Genomic DNA, 14,723 nt, shown 5'->3' with positions numbered 1-14,723 from the left:
TTGTTTGTTGCCTCAGGGCAACATTGTGCAGTTAGGGCCCTTCTGTGCAGACAATATTATTCTAATGTGATGATATTCAATTGATTACAAAATAATTATCACAGCCAATTTATGTACTTTATTATTGACTAACAGCAACAGGAGATGGATGCAAGGTCATTTCATGGACAAAGGGTGCATGGTTCAGAAGTTGGGGTCATTTCCAATGAAAACATGAGGATCCATTGTACAACCATTATTTCATTGTTTGTTTATCCTCAAAACTGACTTCAGTCCCAAAGGGTGAAGAGCTGGTCATCAATGAACAAATGGCCCCATTTCAAGGCAGGCAAAGACTGAAGCAATACCTGCTGAACCCAAATATACGGGTCTGCAGGGAACTTCATATGGCTGGTGCAGATGGTGTTCCTTACAACCTATACAGAGCGAGTTGTGCAACCACCAAATCTACCAGATATGGGAGCTGATGAAAATATTATCCTGTGCTTGGCTCAAATTCTAACAAAGAATCAGAACTACAAAGACTGATGTGAATCTGGTCACTACAACCCATAGATAATCAGATAAACAGGTGGTGATTCCCAGGTACGCCAATAATCAAGTGCCAAAAATGTGATATACAATTTTTTCACATCAGCAAGAAATTCCTTCCTGATGTTTAACATATAATGGGGAAATAGACTGATTTCAACATCCTTAGTGATTCTAACTCTGCCAAACATACACATGTACAAACACACAAATGCGCGTTTTAGTAATTTGCTCAAATGTACCATTCATTAATGAAAGTTAGTCGTTTATTTTATATTTGGTGAGTTGGAACCATGTCTGATTTATTTTTGTCAAAAAAAGTGTTTTTATGAATATAGTTTTTGTTTGATTTGTATTTCATTTCTCATAATCACTGTAGAAAACTTGCCGTTTTAGACCCCTTGTAGCTCAATGTTGCCCTGAGGCAACAAACCCAAATCCGGTTCCGGGAGGCATCAGGGTCCAATTTTATGATTGATATGTAATTAAGGGCCAATAAGCTCCCAAAAAATGCAGGAAAATATTTTTTCCCCAAAAAAACAAAAAGTCATGCCATAGAGGGTTAAACATCTAAAAAAATCAGCTGAAAGCACAAACTCGAAGAATATAAACAAGTCAAGAAATCCTTCTTTTCGAACGCTCCTAAATGTGGAACTGTACATGAATATTTTGATAACAGAACTAGAGAAACCACAAACATAACGATAAAAGCAACACCACAACAAATGGAGGATATTTCAAGTGAGCAAAGCAGAATATGAATGGCCCTCCACTGCACTCCAAGCACGTCTGTTTCCTTTTACACAGCATTGTGAGCGAGAGAATCAGACAGCACCAGGAACAAACCAGAGACCATATCTAATCTATGTGACAGAGGCCATAATGTTATAAATAATAAGGTGCGTTTTATTGACAGAAATTACACCGTTATACAACTGGACTGCATTTTTATGCTTTAAAGTCCAAAACAAGCCCGTACAATGCTGCATGCACTTCATGAGGTTTGGTTTCACATTGCAGTAGGCCAACGAAACATAAGATTTGAATGAGCCACTTGCCACGACGTGCTGTTATTACCTAGAAGGGTGCAGCTATAGTTCAATCTATAAAATTTATGTGCACAGTTCAGTAAGTTCCTACTTAAATACACGTTTCGTCACTCTAAAATGTTTCGAAAAATTACATTTTATGGCCATCTCAAAACTAAAATTATGGACATTTTTCACAATCTAGTCCTTCACATTACATTTCTAGTTTCTGTCTGATTGTTAATCCACTTAGGAAGGGACTTAACTTGTTTTTTTTTTATCTTTGTGTTAGATTAGTTTTAATTGTAAAAGGTTGTTTGTAAATCTTAATTAAGGCTTTGTCTCTGTTTTTCATGTTTCTGACTGACAGCTGAGATTGCTTTAATAGCAATTAAATTGGAGGAGGTGAAACTGTTATTGCTATGGAACAGAGATAAGTTATGATCTATAGCTAGGATTTTTTTTTCCCCACAAAAAAATATTAAAGACTAAAATTTAAACCAAAAAGCACCTCGCATTTTTGAGACATCATTAGCAACCATATTTTGAAAAAAAAAAAAAAAATCAAAAGCTGTTTCCAAACTAAATTTATAAGAATTCAAACAAATGTTTGCAAATTTTGTTCGTTAGCTGAAAATTTGTTTTAGCATCTACTACAAAGTTCTTTAAAATTTGTTTTCGCAGATAATTCTCAGATAGATTTTAGAATGTTTTTAATTTGTCGTGACATCTTGTTTGATCTAACTTGGCAAAACATAATTATTGTAAATCAATTGGGTTACAAAGCATAATAAGGGGTTGGTGCCAGCTTCGTGTAAATACAAACACATTTGTATTTACAAGAAGTGAACACAAATGTCCTAAAAACATCTGTCTGGGGCGCAGCATGGTGTGGAAGGAGAGCTGCCTCATATACAAAGGCTATAGTGCCTGATGCAGCTGTTCTGGGTTCGATTCCTGACCTCAAGACCTTTGCGGCGTTACCTCCCACAGCACCCTTCTCTCTACCATTTCCTTTGAATTACTGTTGGAAAAAGGCCACTACTACCACAAATACACCAAAAAAAATTCTAACAGGCATTTACTTGAATATTAAGGGTAGTAGTGAATGCATGCTGAAATCTCTAGCAGAGAGAGATAGAAAAAAAAAAAAACCTTGAAAAAATTAGAAAATGAGTAAAATACTGATAGTGGGAGGATTTAATAACATTAATGGACAAATAAAAAATAGAAGTTACAATTAATTAAGTGCATGCTGTTGAACATAGCAAGGACATATTCCACTTCAGAGGTAAGTTCAGAGAGTTTACAACATACTCACACTTACTAATAATGTCGTAAGTGTGAGTATGGGTTTTGTTTTTTAATTAAATATGTGCACATTAAAGCCCTCTGCAGAACATCTTACTGAGAATATGGGAAAAATGTTCACAATGCACTAAAGTGTTTATTGCACAGGCACCCATAAAGACAGGGGACACCTTAAAGTGCATGTTTTACATCTGCAGCAGTCCCTTAATGTCCACGCACTTTTTCCTCATTTGGATGGCATGTTAAATTCATATTGTGAGTTGAAGCATAGCCCTACCCTGCTCTGAGGTGTAAACAGTATAAAAATAGCCTGCTATCACAGGCTTCCCTACAGTCCCGTTATATAATGGTCCAAGCTCGGATGAATGACATCACGGGTAGTCCTGCAATCACAAACCGTATGTCCTTTACACCCAGCTGGTAATGTAAAACACCGTGTAGTAACATATTACACATGCAGCCGTAAACGTGTGCAAACTGCAAGCGGAAATATACATTTCAAAGCTGTGAAGTGTTTCGGAACAAACAAAGTGAGCATTTTAACTTGACTTTGGCGAGTAGTTCTAGTTCGTGTTGAGGGGAAACACTTCCGCGATGGTGAAACGATGTTTTAAAAAAAACCTCCTGCTTTTGACATTCCCTGTCAACAAATTAAGAGTATTAAAACAAGCGTTCGCAACAATATCCAGCAGCGTCTGGCGGTGTTTACCGCTGAGAAAGCAGCGTAAAGAGAACACGTTCGAGCCGAGGTCGAGTGGCGCAGTTAGTGGGAAGCGCAGCGGCTGGCCGAGATCAACTCGACCGGCGAACGCGCTCCTCGCTCGGTCACTACCCAGGCAAACCTCCGCTCCCTCTTTCGTCCAGTGAAAAAACTCACTTTGCAACAAAGCAGCGATATGACAAGTGTACCCACCCATGCCCCTCGTTTCCCCCGACTGTTTGGTGACTGTTAAAATAAGTCAGAGCGCGAAGTAAACATTTTCCAAACGCTTTGAAGTAAAGAGAGAAGGGTAGAGAGCGCTTCAGCGCCACCCTTACCCAGTTCTTCCAGCCATTTTTATGTCCAAACAGAGCTCCAAAAGAGAGAAAGCGAGCAGTGACAGTTTGGGGGGAAAAAAGCGTCTCGGAGTGAGTAGTTTTGTGCGACTTACTGTGGGGTGTAACGGGCTGCTGAGTGTGTGTGTCTTCTTGTTGCCAGGGCTCCCCTGCTCTGCTCTGCTCCGCTCCGCTCCGGCGCTGACGGTGGAAAGCGTCTCCCCTCCTAATGATGTCTGCGGCGCACAGCTAATACCTCTCTGCCCCCACCTCCAGGGAGAAAGAGAAAGAGAGAGGGAGAGACTCACAAATGGAGCAGTTTGCGAGCTACTCATGCAAAAATATGACACCCAGGGCTCGGAGCAGGGCAAACAGACGCGGAATTACAGAAGTTCACTGACAGCACCGATAAGGCGTGGGGATGTCAAAGCACGTACGTCATTAGAAATAGTTCAATTGTGCTTGCATATTAAACTCAGGCTTAGCGGCATTCTTCATTGCAAATGTAACAGTTTAGCCTCACTATGAAGAGCTTGACCTCTACTTAAACCCTTGTATTGTTATTTTTGAAGGTCATGAGGTCATGGAGGCTCAAGGATTCAGAGAAAAGCTGCTCAGCTTGAAGGCAAGGAGTGACAGTCAGCTGACTGCAACCTGGAGGACATCTCAGCTGTGGACATTCCTTACACATTCAGAGACACAAACAAAAGATGGCCGCAACAAAAAGTGTTAGTAACTAAAATGTTATAAGTCTGACCTTAGACTTGCTGTGCTGAAATGCATAAAACCTACCAATCATAGATTTTATGCTGGGTTTTTAATTTTCTCTAGTTAAAAACCATAAATAAAAACAAGATAAAATATTTTTGTTCTCCTTTCTGGACGGATCGAAAGTTTAATTGTCTCAACAATAACATTTTTATTGTAAGATGTTACAGAGCTGCTTAGCACTCCAAGAAAAAAAAATTACACAATATCTCACTTTTGAAAAAAATACTAAAGCTTACTAACCTTGTACTTTTTCCACACACTTGAAAATGCAGCTTTTCCTTCAAGATACATTCAAAATATCCGACATCCCTATTTTCTGTTATCACTCATTTGTACAGACCAAAAAATAAAAAAATAAAAAAAGTAAGGACATTTGTCAAACAGCTCTTTCTGCTATTGAAGTTTTCAAAAACAAGACTTATTGGCAATAACTTTTAATTAATTTTACAAACAGGAGGTTCAGCTTAGCACCTCCTCCTCATGCTGTTCTCCAAGATTGGTCAAACACTGCTGTGGGATGACATCATATTCCTCAACTAGCATTTGTTCTAAGTCTGCCGGTTGTTGTAGTCACTCTTACATACAAACGGTACCAGAGTGGCCACAAGTGTTCCTTGAGACTGTGATCAGGCAGGTCAGACCTCAAAAAGAAAAAAAGAAAAGAAAAATGAGTAAACCCAAATCTGTGCATCTTCAATACTTTCCTGTTAAGATCATTTAAGTCAGCCTCTTAATCTCTATTTCCCTTCTCATCTATTTTGAGAGCCTTTCACTACTTTGACCTCTGTGACTCCTTCCAGATTTCCAGTGTGACAGCAAGAGAGCCGTTGCCTTTCCCTTTACAGCGGAGTGCAACCTGACACCGCTCACTATGAACCGCAGGGTGCACGAGGCTGCAGTGTGACGGATAATCAGGGACGTATCCCGCTCCCTGCCAGTCACTCAATAAGTGGACTATTGTCCTACTCACCATTGTACCCTCGTCACATGTGTGACGAACAAAGAGTGAGAGAGGTAGCCTGCCCTGGGAGCCAGAGGTTTAGTGTTACGCTGATGCGCCGCATGCATAGAAATGAAGACACATAGTTGGGCAGTGAATGGACTGATATTTGAATAAGAAGATTTCACGTTGCATTTCATAACAATTGTTATAATTTTAACACCTAATAAAACTGGCTTACTGTTGTGGATTGTGCAGACTTGATTAGTGGATTATCTGGTGCAGCTGTTTATGTATACACTGTTGGATGTAAAATGTTGGTTTAACTTATTAAAGGTTGCCATTAGAAAAAACTTTGTGCCTTGGCAAAGTTCCATATCCCTACAGTACAATGGGTGTAGCTAAGTTGCTACACCCATTGTAGCAAAATTTAGTAAGTAAATTCAAAGAGTTGGCCTTAAAATTCAAAATCAGGAGACAGAAACAGTCATATGAAAAATTAGAGCAACCTACACAGCCTGTGTTTTCTTAACAGATTTGGACATATGGATATTTAAACTAAACACTCAGAAATTCAACTAATAAAAAGAAAATAACCTTCGATAAAAGTAATAAAAAGCTGTTTCTAGTGATGAATAAATTAGTGTAATCTCACATTTATTTCCACTTGAGTGGGTATAAAACAATCTGATACATAGGTGTCAAATATGGTCATGACATTGTTACTCAACTGCTTCCAACTCTCCAAGTGAAAGTTAACTAATCCAGATCAATCACTAAATCTAAAGATCAATCTAACCAGATCCAAACATCTATCTGAGGCCTTCAGGAAGAAGACGGTAGCAGGTTGTTAGTTGCATAACACATTTGAAGTGGTCTCCACGGAATTTAAAATCAATAATTTCACTTCCAGGAAGTGAAATTTTTTTTTTTTCTCCAGCAGGTCCTGGACAGCTCACATCACAGAATTCACCAATAATTTCACCATGTAGCCGATGGTGATTGAGGAAAAGGTGAGGCCATCTAAAGCAGAATGGTGTGGGAACAATCATCTTAACTTCACTGTGAACATAACAAAGTGGACGATCAGAGATTCAGGTGATTAGCTCTGTCCAGGACACCAGAGTCCTCTTGGACCCATTGAGTCACAGGAAAGTGTTTTGGAGGTGAAAGTTAAAATGTATTTCCTTCATGGCTCTGGGGACTAGTGTGCAACCAACGGAGATGATGATACAAAGAAGGATTCTTCATGAAATCAAGAAAATACAGACAACCCAGAACATCCTCTTAATGAGACTGTTATACAACACCAGAGTGTCTTCAGTCAGAGCCTTCTTCGGTGCCGCTGTAACACTGACCACTACCAGAGATCCTTCTTCCCCACAGCCATCAGCATCTAAAGCAACTTTTTGAAGAAGTTTTCAAAATACTTTTGCATTTAATTCCCCTCTAGGATTAATAAAGTATTTTTGAATGAAATTGAATTTAACAAGAAATCAATTTTACAGTGTAGTTGTAATAATGTAGTAGCGGATGGAAGAAGACGAAGAAGGTATCTTTGCATTGTAAATCCCAGCTTTTGTACTGCTTGATATCCTCTTTGTAGTCAAATTTATACATTATTATACTGAAAACAATAGAAACTCCTACGTAGGCAGCTGGTTTCTGGATAAATTACTATTATTTCTCAGTGTACTCTTAGGTCAAGTAACAGAGCATATAAACACAGGCATATACTCGGACAGCTCACTTGTTCCACTCTGCTTGTACAAACACATTCAGTGTTACACAGAGTTGCTACATATCGTACGGACAGCTACGGGCTGGAGTGACTAATAACCATTTCAGCAGTTCGACATCAGCTAGACCTTCCAATTAAATTGCTCGAAACTATGGGAAAACATTATTACAAACGAGCATGTATTGTTTTGCCACTGTGTACTTGAGGAACTTCCCAGAGGAGATGCTCATTTTTCCAACACTGGGCTACTCCCTAGAGATGTACCCGTGCTCTCTGTCAGAGGTGTGAACACTCAGGGACAATAAAGCACGACTGGGTGTGGCTTGTACGAGAAATAGAAACGGAGAGCTTAAATGCGCATACCTCTTTGTTCAATGACTCATAATGAAATGTCATCTGCCACTGATTTCAGCTGTGCGAATGCTCCTTCGCACCACACAAGGAAACAAGTCTGCCTGAGCAGAAATATCACAACAAACATGGGTTGATCTGCCACATAAACAAGAGAGCTAAACTGTAGCTGTAAGATAAATTAGCATTAGCTGGAGTCAGGCCTTTAGGAGACTTAAAGTGGTTTATTTTTCATTGCACAGCCGCTGAAAAGTGGTGTTTGGTATGTAGAAGAGGTCTACACGAGGTCATTAGGGATTTTGACTAGGGAAGACCTCAGTGGAAAAAGAAAGCAGATCTTGTAAGTTTTAAAAACAGCCATCTCTATACAGTCTTCATATGAACTGCTCCCTTTTTACACCCTCTGTTATTCAAATCTGCAAGTGTTTCCAGTGCTATTTCTTGATTTGGTGAACAGACACTGGAAACAATAACAGTAATGTCTGGAGTCATTTTGTTTGCTCCCTAAGAGTAGCAACAGTTTAAAGTTGATTGCTAGATCTTCAGGATTTCTGAGGCTCATTAAAGGATTTTCTTATGATTTGTGAAGCCTCTTAGTTTTAGCACAGCACCCAGATGATTGGTTTTAGTTTGGCAAACCAATTACCTGTGATCTTTCAATCATTCAGCGTCTTAAAGTCAAGCACTGAAACTAGTGTTGTCTCAACACAGAACACAACCAAATCTGTCTTCTCTTTTGACTAGCAAGATGGCCCAACACACGTGAAAAGACCTGAAGGGACACTCTGCAGCTGCCACTGTTGCGGTCTGCTTTGCTACTCGTCTGATTGCTTCAAGTTATTCTTCATTGCTCATTCATCATTTCTATCTGTTCTAGAACCCCTAACTTGCCTCATGCCTCCACCACAGCTTCACCTCAGGCCGTCGGGAACTTCCTGGCCTGCTCCTCTGCCGCCTAATTGACAAGAATCTCTTTCAGCTCTCACAAGAGTCCAGCACTTTTCCTCTGAGCGAAGTCCCACTTACTTCCACACGACCACTCTACAACTTCAACTCACCAACTCTCATTTGGGCTCCATAAACTTTTCAACCCTTGTATCCAAGGGTAACCGCCTCCGAAGCCATTACTCACTCCACCAGCAAAAAAGAGTAATTCACTTTCCTTAGCCTTTCTTGAAGATCTCTAACCTTCTTCTCTGAAGGAGACCGTCAAAAATAAAGTCTGGAAGCTGTCTTTATTTGTGTGAACGTGTAATAGAGGTGCTATTACACATTTACTACTTGTGTAATAGCTTGACACGCTCCGAGAATGATAAAAAAAAATCAAACTACTCTTTTAAAGAAAATCCTTATCAGCATGCAACAATATCGGTTTCAGAAATGTGACCTCGTTTCTTCTGTTCCTCTCCAGCAACCGAATCATACAGGCTTAAAGTCGCCCTTGCAAGTGTAATCCTGCAGCAAAAGCCTGCTAACGGTTTACCTGTTCTCACACACCTTTCCCTTTCCACGACAAGGGAAATGGAAAGAATGGAGGATTACAATGCACTGAGTTTCCTAATCTATGTATTACCAGCAGGCAATTGAATCTGCACATCCTTGGCAGGCAGAGTTTGTGAATTAATCCTGAGTGCTTTAATATGATCTGTGGGGTAGACCCACACAAAGTAATGCCTCGCCGTACAGGGAATGGAAATTGTTGCAGAGTTTCCAACAAATTTTTATAAATTCAAATCTGCATTTGTTTAGCCCCCCTAAACAGATCCAGACAACATTTAATGTTGCTAATTAAATGCTTCTTGTCATTTAATCAGTAACATTCCAGCTGTTCTCTGGAGGCCTCAGACATTTGTTGGAGAACATTAGAGAAGAAAAAGCATCAAAAAAAAAAAACAACCTATGGAACACAACAGATAAATGGCAAGAAAGTTTTAGAAAAGCTTAAAGTGGATCTAGTTTCCTGAGACTGAATCTCAAATTTTGAATATCCCAAAAGACGGTATTGGACGATTTTAAATCTACCGGGATCAGGCTGTCAGCTAGAGCTGACATGTTAGGAGACTATTATTATGATAAGAGTTTGAGAGGTCAATGTTCACTTTGGAGGAGCTGCAGAGATATGCAGTTCAGGTGGGAATATTTGTCAGCGGGAAAGAAGAAAGTCACTGTTTAGTGAGACCTATAAGAAATCAGGGTTGCAGGATCTGGTTAGAATGAAGGTCAAAATTGAACCGTTTTTGGTCTACATGCATCATACTTCATAGAAAAAAAAGAATAAAGCTCATCACCTTGAACACACCAGTGGAACATAGTTCTGCCAGCATTATTTTTTATAACAAATTGCTTCACAAGGCTTGAGTATGAGGGGGAAGTTCACCCTCCAGTAGGACAACAACCCTATAAGCTGATCAAAACAAGTTTATGTGTTAGAATGGCCTAGTCAAAGTCCATTATGTAAAGCTAATGATTGAGAATCTGTGGGAAGACATGACAGTTGCTGTCCACAGATGTTTTCCATCCAATCTGGTTGAGTTCGAGATGTGTTCCAAAGGAGAACGGGAACGATTTCAGCATATGGCAGAAATATGGTCCAGTCTTTCTTTATAGTTTTCTCCGCATGTCAGCCTTCATTCTTCACTTGTTGTGTCTCTGTTTGACCCAAAATCTTCAAGCCAAACAACATCAACGACTTGCACATGCTAACTATGGGCCCTTCAACAGCCATGTTGTCCTGCCTGGAAAAAGTGTTGCCTCTCATATCAGAGCCACTTTCTTCCAACAAATCAGTCTCTTTAATTATTGACCAGGTCAGGAATGCTGTCCAACACAAACCTCAAGGTCTACACACACACACACATGCACCCAGAAACTCTGCTGAGTGATTCTCCAGGCAAGTCTCCACAGTACACACTCGCTACCTCAGGGGTCAGAGTGGAGTCAGCTGGATAATGGATGAGTTTGAAAGAGGCAGCTTACAAATCTCCAGCACTCGCCTGACCCCCCTTGGTCTGCCCTGGGAGCCTGAACTGCTGTTTAGTGTGAACTCATGACGACGGGGTGGTGGGGGAGCATATAGGAAGAAACTAACTAACAGTTTGGCAAAGCAAAAAAATAAATAAAAATGAAGGAAGGAAGACGGAGGTACGGAAAGAAGGAAGGATTAAGGATTTAAAGATGGTCTGGGAGTACATATTGCTTCACTATGGATAATTTTGTGTTAAACTGAGTCTTGCTTCTGTAAAGTTCAGCAGCTGTGCTTTAGAAAGCATCATTCCCCAAACAGATTACTTTGCAAAGTTAATTTTGGTTTTGAAATTAAAAAAAAAAGGCTCACAATTTTTTTGTTGGTTTTTTTTTTTTTTTCATTTCTTGCTGCAAATGAGAGTTTTGACGCCACTTTTTCTTTCTTTTTTTTCGTTGAATTTGCAAGTTGTATTCAGAAATATTAGCGATATGACGGTGCACGATCGAAATGGCTCAGGTTAATAAATCATTTTAAGAGAAGTAGAAAAACATTGGATGAAACAAATCCTCCAATGGCAGGACATCCATGGGAAACATGACCCTGAGTGCTAGGGGTCATCGCTCCTTGTCTCTGAGTCCTGTCCAAACTTTTCAATATTTACACTTCAATGTGCATTTTTACAGTGACTAGATCATTCAAACTAAGCTGTTTATTGTGCATGAAATGAAAAATGAATCTTTAAAGCCTAGAAGCATTGCATAATTACTAAAAACAAAATGTTATAATGTAGAAACAGTGTCCTGTGATGGACTAAGACCTGAACAGATGATCCTGACTGCTGGAGAAAGGAACCAGCTCCCTTTAGGTGGTGGATGATCTTTTATTTTTCTCTGGAATTGAAGAGAATCAGCAGAAAAAGGGACAGGCAAACAAACGCACACAACAACAACAACAACAACAACAAAAAAAAAGAAATATGTTTAAAAAAAATAATTATAATGTACAGCAATGCTAAACATACAAGGTAGAGAAACTATACTGTCATAAATGAATGTCTGATGTATTGTAATGAAGAACTGGTTATTTGCAAACAAGCGATTTAATTATTGAGTCTTAAACGAAATCAGGTTGTTTCTGTCGGAGTCAAGTGAGGACGGCTCAAGAAATTCTTCCATATGCTTTTCTTGTCAGCTAAATAGTTTATAATGTGCTGTGGTTATTGATCAGTACTTCCTCTGAGGCTTCACCGTCTGACTTCCATCATTAGCGTTAACACACTGAGGTTAAGGCTGAACAAGCAACTTCAGTGCATTTCTGACCGAGTTTGGATTTCTCCGTCACAATCTTTAAAGGCTTAACGCGTTCCTTTACTCTCTCTGGGTTTTTCTGCTCTTCAAAAAGTGACGTGAAGGTTGAGTTGGGCATTCTGGGATGCAAATCCAGGAGTGCGATGCAAAACTTTGCACACTTTTTTGCTGACTCTGTCAGCTCTGCAATCTCCCTCCTTCATCCAGAGTTACCTCGCCGCTGCGCTCTTCAAGCATAATTGAACACGAACATCCACCTGACTAAGTCCTCTGAATGCTCCATTTCAAAGGACCCTTTGTTTTAAAAAAGAAAAAAAAAAAAACTTTGAATCAGTGATGTTGATGTCTCGTCAGCCCACGAGTCCTGTAGATGTCTGGCAACGAGAGGCCTGATAACACTGAAACACTATCAATTAATCATGGCTGCAGTGGCTCTGTGTGTGCTGTCATGGTTTATAAGTGGGGAAGAGCTCCCTCACAGAGTACACTATCTGCATGCTGGCTTATGATCTGTAGCTACTTATGCCTGACGACAGAGATGCTGCTGATGGGCTGTGCCCAAAAGGAGGAGTGTTTTATTTGTTGCCTTACAGAATAAGTGGGAAATTATCAGCACTATTAGCTGAGAAGGTTTAGACCTGCAAACTGCAAAACCCAACGAATGGAGAGACGTTTGTTGGGGTTACAGGACAAATGTATTTATAATAATAACACTATGGTTATTGCAGGTCGAGCAATTACCTGTTAGATGACACGAATTAGTAAAAACGTGGTCAGATGAGTCAAATCCACAGAAGATTTTACTTTGAGGTATCTGATTAAAAAAGGGGTCGAGCAGCAACACAGGGCACAGTTTTCCAAATGTTTGTGTGAAAAAAAATGTGAAAATCATTCATCCTTTTCCTTTCAATTCACAATTATTCACTTCTTTGGGTGGTCAATTACAAATCCCAATGAAATACACGGATGTTTGAAATTATAACGTGAGAAAATTAGAAAAATTCACAGAGTTTCCAAAGCGCTACAATTAATTCTGTGGGTCCCTATTAAGTTTAAGTTTAATACTTTTTAGATCTGAGTGTGTCCAAAATACGTACTTTCTTTTTCTGCAGTAAAGTTGACATAAATTCATCATATTTCAGTCAACACTTCCCCCCACAATTCAATACAAGCTTGTGCTTGAATTTCCAAATGGCATTGTTTGTTTTGTTGTTTTTTTTTTTTGTTTTGTTTTAATTTGAGCAACATGTTGCAGCTGCCAGTTTCCTCTTCTGCGTTTAATTATTAGTTTGTTTCTTTGCTGCATTATTACTTGCAGAAAAAAACTCCATAGGCCTTTCTTATGTAGTGAAGATCTTAGCGAAAGTGCTCCACACACCTGGCTGAGTGTTGCATGAAGTGCTTCATTCCAGATGCACCAACGCCCGCATGCGAGCCGAGCCGCCTTCTTGCAACACAACAAATGAAACACAAAATTAAGGGATGATGACTAAGGTTGCCTATGATGTTGTGAAACGAGTTATGAAATGTGTGGTATTTAAAACAAAAGGATCTAAAGAAAGGTAGCAAAATAATATGAGACAAATAAAACCTCTGAGTTATAGTAAGGCTGGCATGCAAATGCTCAACACGAGATGACATAATGTCCAATAAACTCAGCCCCACTGGCTAATTTGGAGATGTTTGAACAGTATAGTAGCAGCATGGATACATGTAATGAAAAGATTCATAGCCTGACTGGACTGAAAGATTACTTTGGCCTTAAACAGTCCAACACATTTGCCTTTTTTTTCTTTTTTTCTTTTTTTTTAATGTGACATTAATCAGAAGTTCTTCAAGCTGTCTGTCTAATTTTCAATTAATAGCTCTAGGAATTTCAGTATTGGAGTTAATATATTTTATGTGCTCTCATAGATCTGATTAAGGAGACAGACGCAAAGGTCTGATTTAAATGCTGCTTTATTTTCCTTTTTTGTTTTTTTGTTATGTGGTTCCTTCCTTGATTTTAGGAGCCGTTTTATGCCTGAACTTATCATAGAAATGAGGCGTCATAAGTTCTTAAATATGTTTGATCATGTAAAATATTTAAGTGAGACAAAAAGTAAACAAACAAAAAAAAAAACACACATTAAAAGCTACATCAATAGAAGGCTTTGTAGTATTTCAACCTTCTTAATGCGACTCTTTCTCAATCTGAAGGTCCCGAAACTCAGATAAACACTTCCTCAGATCTTTTAGAATAACCAGCTCAAGTCTGCCTGGATGAATGTTTGTTCAGTCAAGCAGACACACCCAGAAAGAGATTCCAGAGTTCATTTCTACAATAGCTCCACCAGTGTTTTTTTGGTCATTTCACATGATGTTAACTGCTTTGCGTAAACTCCCATGCTTCATCATTTCCACAATTGGTTCTCCTCTCTTGCAGCCACCAAACACACATAGAAATATTACATCCCGTCTATCTAGAGACATATGAACAGTGATCAGTGGGAGACTGTTTTGGTTGTGTTTCTCCAAGTGCCTCCAATGCATTCTGTACATCTTCCCAGTAGAAAGGAAAGCAGGTGTTTAGTCTGCTGTAACTTCACTACAGGGCCAGTAATCTGAGCACAGGCTGTCCGGCCCAAAAGCCTGAATGATTTGCATTGTGCAACACACGGCAACAAAACAACCCTATCAAGATTAAAATTTGCCTTGGCACTCATTTTAAAATGTTTCCCCATCAATGTTAAGGCACGTAAGG

General features: G+C 39.3%; 1 protein-coding gene and 1 long non-coding RNA gene across 2 annotated transcripts in view; one reads left to right on the top strand and one right to left on the bottom strand.

Annotated features, from left to right (window-relative positions):
- atxn1a (ataxin 1a) overlaps positions 1-4,155 on the bottom strand; it is a 103,049-nt gene extending 98,894 nt beyond the window's left edge. The window contains exon 1 of the mRNA XM_014981228.2: positions 4,022-4,155. The gene's annotated coding sequence lies outside the window, so the exon portion shown is untranslated. The remainder of the gene's footprint in view (positions 1-4,021) is intronic.
- On the top strand, positions 3,283-5,969 carry LOC106914443 (uncharacterized). Its single transcript, XR_001417597.2, has 3 exons — positions 3,283-3,400; positions 4,069-4,338; positions 4,478-5,969. It is a non-coding gene; the product is annotated as an uncharacterized LOC106914443 (long non-coding RNA).
- The last annotated feature ends 8,754 nt before the right edge of the window (positions 5,970-14,723 follow it).

The sequence above is a fragment of the Poecilia mexicana genome, unplaced genomic scaffold, assembly GCF_051168715.1.
Source record: "Poecilia mexicana isolate PSO_F unplaced genomic scaffold, ASM5116871v1 scaffold_11, whole genome shotgun sequence".
Classification (NCBI taxonomy): Eukaryota; Metazoa; Chordata; class Actinopteri; order Cyprinodontiformes; family Poeciliidae; genus Poecilia; species Poecilia mexicana.
The sequence above is the reverse complement of the archived record's forward strand: the minus strand, read 5'-3'. Positions and strand labels throughout refer to the sequence as shown.